This window comes from Acipenser ruthenus, chromosome 8, assembly GCF_902713425.1.
Source record: "Acipenser ruthenus chromosome 8, fAciRut3.2 maternal haplotype, whole genome shotgun sequence".
Taxonomy (NCBI): Eukaryota; Metazoa; Chordata; class Actinopteri; order Acipenseriformes; family Acipenseridae; genus Acipenser; species Acipenser ruthenus.
The window spans coordinates 47766837-47774106 of NC_081196.1; the positions used below are offsets into that span (position 1 = coordinate 47766837).

Here is a 7270-nt window from a genome sequence, read left to right on the forward strand (position 1 = left end):
AAGGTGAATAGTCACAGTGGTGAAATTGGCAACCTGATTTCTTATTAGTGCATTGACGTTTTATTTTCGAAAAATAAAGAACTTTTTTTTTTTTAACAGAAGATCCAATAACCAAATACACTGTTGTGCAAAATAGTTAAAAAGAGAGATTCAGTTCAGAACACTTCCGTTTAAAAACTAAAAAGGAAATACGAAGCAAAGGACTTGAACTTTTAACATGCGCATCAGATTTCAATTTCACATTATGATAATAAGTAACTATATATAATTTCATTCGTACTTATGGTTGTTCATTTCACATTTGGTGTTCAAAGCAAAGCAAACCATTTTATTTAATTTCACAAATCCTGACTAATGTAATTACTCTTTGACTGACGCAGGACTGCCGATGGTACCTAATCTTCTGGAGGTTCGGGGGAGGAGGGACTTGTGTACACAGTTGCATTAACTACATTGTATAACTACAGCGCCTTTAAACACAAAAAACATGTACAAACAGCTGATCCAACAAAAAACTTGGGTTGATTGACAGCAAATCCAACCACTCATTTTTTTTGGTATCACACTGCACTGACATTCGCTAGTTGAGCTGACGGACACGCTGTAGCCTAAACAAATAATCAGAATGAAAACAAGTAGGTAACCGAACTCAGGAATTGAAACAGTTTTGCCGGTTTTCTCTCAGCAGCGTCCAGAACTGTTTTCATTCTGATTTATTTCTTTAGTTATTCAATTAATAACAGGTTGTACATTTACCACCACTCCATCTCCAAGACCTGGATGGACTTGGTTACCGTCCCTTGATGAAGCTGGCTGCACAATCCGTGAAAAATAATAATCTTATTAGTAGGCTGGCTGCTGGAGAGGTCAGCTGGCAATAAGATATGTCATGAGGCGAGGCAACGGTGTCAGTAGTGCTCAACAGAAAAGAATGCATACAGAAAAATATTGTATACTGGCCATAGGCTTTGGTTTTGCCCAGCGCCGTAACTAAGCATTTAGCTACCGGGGCATATATATATATATATATATATATATATATATATATATATATATATATATATATATATATATATATCCCGGGCATGCAAGACTCCATATCGTAGCTACCGGGGCATGCAATTATATATATATATATATATATATATATATATATATATATATCCCGGGCATGCAAGACTCCATATCGTAGCTACCGGGGCATGCAATTATATATATATATATATATATATATATATATATATATATATATATATATATATTATTACTATTATTATTATTTATTTCTTAGCAGACGCCCTTATCCAGGGCGACTTGCAATTGTTACAAGATATCACAGTATTTTTACTACAATTACCCATTTATACAGTTGGGTTTTTACTGGAGCAATCTAGGTAATGTACCTTGCTCAATTGTACAGCAGCAGTGTCCTACACCGGTGATTGAACCCATGACCCTCCGGTCAAGAGTCCAGAGCTCTAACCACTACTCCACTACTTGTTTTTTTTTTTTTTTGGATGTTAGGAGTTAGGATGGTATTTACTTGCGCATGCAGGTTCAGACGCATTGATTGGACTAATGTATCCACAGGCGACCTAAGACTCACCCTTTCAACGGTGTCAGTAGTGCTCAACAGAAAAGAATGCATACAGAAAAATATTGTATACTGGCCATGGGCTTTGGTTTTGCCCAGCGCCGTAACTAAGCATTTAGCTGCCGGGGCATGCATATATATATCATTGCATGCACCTCCGGTTGAAGCAACCTGAGGTGGATGGTAAGACTCCATTTCGTAGCTACCGGGGCATGCAAGACTCCATATCGCAATTATATATATATATATATATATATATATATATATATATATATATATATATATATATATATATATATATATATATATTGTAGCGAGCACAGGGATTAACGGAGACACGCACACAATAGCTCTTTTAGGTAATGCAGTTTATTAAGCAGCTAACAGCAAGTCAGCGCCCTCTATGAACACACACACACAGCCCTTCCCCACACCAGAGCACTACTCTGCCTCTCAGGGTGACATTCACATATATATCAAACAGCACCGGAAGGGTAATAACAATTACAGGGAAATGCATAGAACAGTACGCAAACTTTTACAGTAACAACAAATAAACACAACAACAATAATTCCGTTTCTCCCCTACCATAGTTCGTACTCCCAGCATCCACGGCTGCACATTAACCAAATGTAGGGGACTGGCTCCGGGCACAGCGCCCTATTCGACGACAGGTGGCAACGGCGAGTCAGTCCAGCCGTGCCCGTTACACAGCCCCCATCTTAGGGCCGAACGTCCCGCTGGCTCAACACTTAATGTCTCACAAAGTCAGAGAGTCCCGGGGGTGGTCGACGGATACGCTGGCCGCACTGGAGCACAGGTGCAGCGGGCTGGGAGTCAGCTGGAGCCGGAATGCTCCTACCTGGGCCACCAGCTGGTAAACTATTCGGTGGTTGCAAGGGGGAAGCGCTTTCCCTGTCCTGGGAGCTGGCCTCCGGGCTGGCTGCAGGGACAACCGAGTTTGTTCCGGGGCGGTAGGGGGCCAAGCGGTCTTGGTGGAGCACAACCGCCCGGCTACGGGTCCGCAGCCGCACTCGATAAGTCACCTCGGAGAGCCTCTCCAGAACAACACAGGGGCCCTCCCAGTTACTGGCCAGCTTGGGGCAGAATCCCTTTCTTCGCCGAGGGCAGTGAACCCAGACCTGCTGCCCAGCTTGAAATCCCCGGCCCTTGCAGTGAGTATCGTATGCCCGTTTCTGACGCTGGCCAGCTGAGGTGAGGTGCTTCCGAGCGTAAGCATGGGCAGTGTCCAATCGGTCCTGTAGCTGCTGGAGGTATTCCGGGCCGGTAGGTTCCGGAGTGTGGAGCTGAGGTGGCCGGCCAAACACAAGGTCCACTGGGGTGCGGAGCTCTCTCCCAAACATAAGAGCCGCTGGCGTGCACCCTGTAGATTCATGCACTGCAGTCCGGTAGGCCATTAGGACCAAGGGCAAGCATTGATCCCAGTCACGCTGGTGCTGGGAGGTCCACATGGTCAGCTGGGTGGCAAGGGTGCGGTTAAACCGCTCCACCAATCCATCGCTCTGTGGGTGTAGTGGGGTCGTCCTGGTTTTCTTAATACCCAGCCGCCTGCACACCTCACCAAACACCTGCGCTTCAAAGTTACGCCCCTGGTCACTATGTAGCTCCTCGGGAACCCCAAACCGGCAGAACATGCCTTCCAGCAGTGCCTCTGCGCAGGTAGTCGCGCTCTGATCGGGGACTGCGTACGCCTCGGGCCATTTAGTAAAGTAATCCATGGCCACCAGGACGTACCGGTTGCCCCCCTCCGTCCGTGGAAACGGCCCTAAGATGTCCACACCGACGCGCTCTAATGGTGCCCCCACCTGGTACTGCTGGAGCGGGGCATGAGAGCGGTCCAAGGGGCCCTTCCGGGCGGTGCACTGGTCACAGCGTCGCACATAAGTCTCCACATCACGTCGGCACCGTCCCCAGTAGAACCGCTCCCGAAGCCGACCCAGGGTCTTGGCAACGCCGAAGTGTCCAGTGGCTGGTCCGCCATGCACGGCTCGCAGGACGGTCTCTCGGAGAGCTTGAGGAACCACCACTTGTAGCCGCTTGCGCCCTGTCGCAGGGTCTGTCCAGAAACGGTACAGCACACTTTCCCGGAGGCTCAAACATTCCCATTGCGCCAACAGCACTTTTACCTCCGGGGAGAGGGCTGACACCGCACGTCTGGCTGGGCGCTGACCCGCCGATAACCAGCGGATCAGCGGTGCCAGCTCAGCGTCCAGACCCTGCTGACGCTGGATCTCCCCCGCTGGCAACTCAAGGGGGGTCTCCACAGCTACAGTGGCAGCACTTACTCGCTCCTCCAAGGACCGCTGTGCCTCTCGCTCCTCCATCCGATGGCAGTGCTTACAGTCCTCAGAGAAGCAGGGGCGACGGGACAGGGCATCTGCATTATTGTGTAGGCATACCCTTGCAGTGTCTCTATCCAGCGAGCCACCTGTCCTTCGGGCTCGCGGAAGTTGAGCAGCCACCGCAGGGAGGCGTGATCCGTGCGCAGCTTGAATCTTCACCCGTAGAGATAGGGACGAAAGTGGTGCACAGCCCGTACTACAGCCAACAGTTCCCGGCGAGTCACACAATAGTTCCGCTCTGTTTTACTAAGAGCTTGGCTGTAGTACGCGACCACTTGTTCTCCGTCCGAGCCTTCCTGGGCTAGCACTGCTCCGATCCCCACATCGCTCGCGTCCGTGTCCAGGATGAACGGTTTTTGGGGGTCAGGGAACGCCAAGACTGGGGCCTTCACAAGGGCCTCTCGCAATTCCCCAAAGGCAGCTGCGCAGTCGGTGTCCCAGCTGAACCAGCCCCCTTTCTCAGTCAGGCGGTGCAGGGGCCTGGCGATCTGAGCAAAGTCCTTCACAAAGCGGTGGTAATAAGACACCAGGCCCAGAAAGCTACGCACCTCTGTCACAGTCCTGGGGACCGGCCAGTCCTTTACAGCAGTCACTTTAGCAGGGTCTGTGGCAATGCCGTCTGCCCCGACAACATGTCCGAGGAAGTGTGTTTCTCTTCTCAGCAGGTTGCACTTCCCAGGGTGGAGTTTTAAGCCAGCTCCACGGATGCGCTCGAACACAGTCCGCAAGTTCTGCAGTGCCGCCGAAAAGGTGGTGGCGTGCACCAGTAAGTCATCCAGGTATACAACACAATGGGTCCGTGGAACTCCGGTGAGCACCCGCTCCATCAGGCGCTCGAACGTTGCTGGGGCATTGCACAGTCCAAAGGGCATCACTGAAAACTGCCACAGACCCTGGCCAATGGAGAATGCAGTTTTCTGTCATGCCTCAGGGGCCAGCTCAACCTGCCAGTATCCGCTGCGCAGGTCGAGGGAGCTGAACCAGCGGGAGCCTGTGATGTAGTCCAGAGCTTCATCGATTCTGGGGAGGGGGTACGAGTCCTTGTGTGTCACTGCATTCAGTTTGCGATAATCCACACAGAACCGCAGTGACCCGTCTTTTTTTTTACTAGCAGGGCTGGCGCGGCCCAGGGGCTAGCCGATGGTTCAATTACCCCGGCAGTGGCCATTTCCAGAATCATGCCCTCGGCCGCTTCCCGCTTTGCCAAGGGTAGCCGCCGTGGCCGCTCCCGGATCGGAGCCGCGTCTCCCGTGTTAATGCTGTGCTGAACTAATCCAGTCCGCCCACAGTCCTCTATGTTTGCAGCAAAAATGTCCAAGTACCCCCTTAATAGTTCCCATAACTGGTCCCGCTGGCCCTGAGATAGACCCTCCTTACTCCTCTGCCACAGCGCTTTCACCGCATCAGTTATCCTGCAGTCCTGTGTTCCACCGGTTGTGGTTGCAGGGGGCGGTGAAAGTTCTGCAGGAGAGGGGGCGGAGACAGTTGAAGCCCTTGCAAACTCCGTCGCCGATGTCCTGTCCTCTGCTTCTGGGAGAGGCCGGGTCCTGCCCCCCTGCGTCCGACGAACCTCCCTCATCTGGCTATGCCGCACGGTGGTTCTGGTGCGGCGTTGCTCCCCTTCCTTCTCCCGACCCGGAATCAGGCGCAGTTGGCTCTGGCCAAGGCACAAGGTTCCCTCAGCCAAGTCGATGGTAGCTCCTACTTTGTTCAGGAGGTCCAGGCCCAGAATGCAGCGATCCTGTATCTCCGCCAGCCAGAATTCGTGTTGGATCGTGCAGTCTCCGAGCTGGATCTCCAGATGCCGTCGTCCCAACATGGACGCGACCTGGCCGGTGACAGTGCGGAGGCGAACCGTGGTGGGCGTCCAGCCTTCCAGCCATCCGTCACTTTCTCTGGGGAGGACCCCGGGCTGCAGGATGGAGATGGTGGAGCCTGTGTCGACCAAGGCCTTGCACTGCACCCCATTTAAGAGGCAGGGTGCATGCAGACTGTTGCCCCGGCCAACACGGCCCACCATTGCCACGCGTCGTTCTCTTTGTCTCTATGGGTGGGGGAAGGAAGGTGAAGGAGCTGCGGTCCCCCGTTTACGCCGCTCCTTTTTCGTTTCCCGCCCATGACGTCTCTTCTTCAGATGGTACTGGGTGACGGCGGCGGCGGCATTGTGCATGCAGGTGACCCGGGCTTCCGCAGTTCCAGCAGCGCCTTACAGGAGTGGTCTGCCTGACAGCGGCGGTATCCTCGTCTCCATCGCTATCTTCCTTTCCTCTGACCGCGCAGACTTTGGGGATCCGGACTCTCTCGCCCTCCTCGAGCACGGCCTCAATCCTTAGGGCATGGGTTAAAGCCTGCTCTAGGGAGGTTGGGGCAACGAGCTGAACCTGTTGTCAGAGCGCGGTGGGCTTCAAGCCACGGATGAACGCCTCCATCGCCAGGTCTTCTTGTACAGCCGGAGGTAAACCAGGATACCCCCTCCGTGCCAAGTATTTAGTGTCTGCGGCCAGTATCCCGAGTTTCTCGACACTGACTCTCTTGCGCGTGGCAAGGCGATAGCGCCGGCTGACGGCTGACTCCACTTGGCCAACGCGGCGCTGGAGAGCCGTGGATAGGGTATGGAAGTCACACGGCTCCTCTGGGTCTAAATCGAGCAATGCTTGCATCGCCTTCCCTTCCAGTGCTCAACAGTCAGTAGTGCTCAACAGAAAATAATGCATACAGAAAAATATTGTATACTGGCCATGGGCTTTGGTTTTGCCAAGCGCCGTAACTAAGCATTTAGCTACAGGGGCATGCATATATATATATATATATATATATATATATATATATATATATATATATATATATATATATATATTATTGTTATTTATTTTATTTTTTTTGGATGTTAGGAGTTAGGATGGTATTTACTCGCGCATAGTTTTAAATGTTATTTCCGAATCTCTCCTTTAACATGTTTGAAGGGGACACTGTATTACTTAAAACGTGAATTAACGTATTAAAACGTGTTAACAATGAGCAGTTACCTTGGGATTACACACCAGGTTCAGACGCATTGATTAGACTAATGTATCCGCAGGCGACCTAAGACTCGCCGTTTCAACGGTGTCAGTAGTGCTCAACAGAAAATAATGCATACAGAAAAATATTGTATACTGGCCATGGGCTTTGGTTTTGCCCAGCGCCGTAACTAAGCATTTAGCTACCGGGGTATGCAAATATATATATATATATATATATATATATATATATATATATATATATATATATATATATATATATATATATTTATAAATTGCATGGATATCCGGA

General features: G+C 50.7%; 1 pseudogene; it reads right to left on the minus strand.

Moving 5' to 3' along the window:
- Positions 1–2929: 2929 nt before the first annotated feature.
- LOC131737884 (uncharacterized) lies at positions 2930–5237 on the minus strand (annotated as a pseudogene).
- Between the last annotated feature and the right edge of the window lie 2033 nt (positions 5238–7270).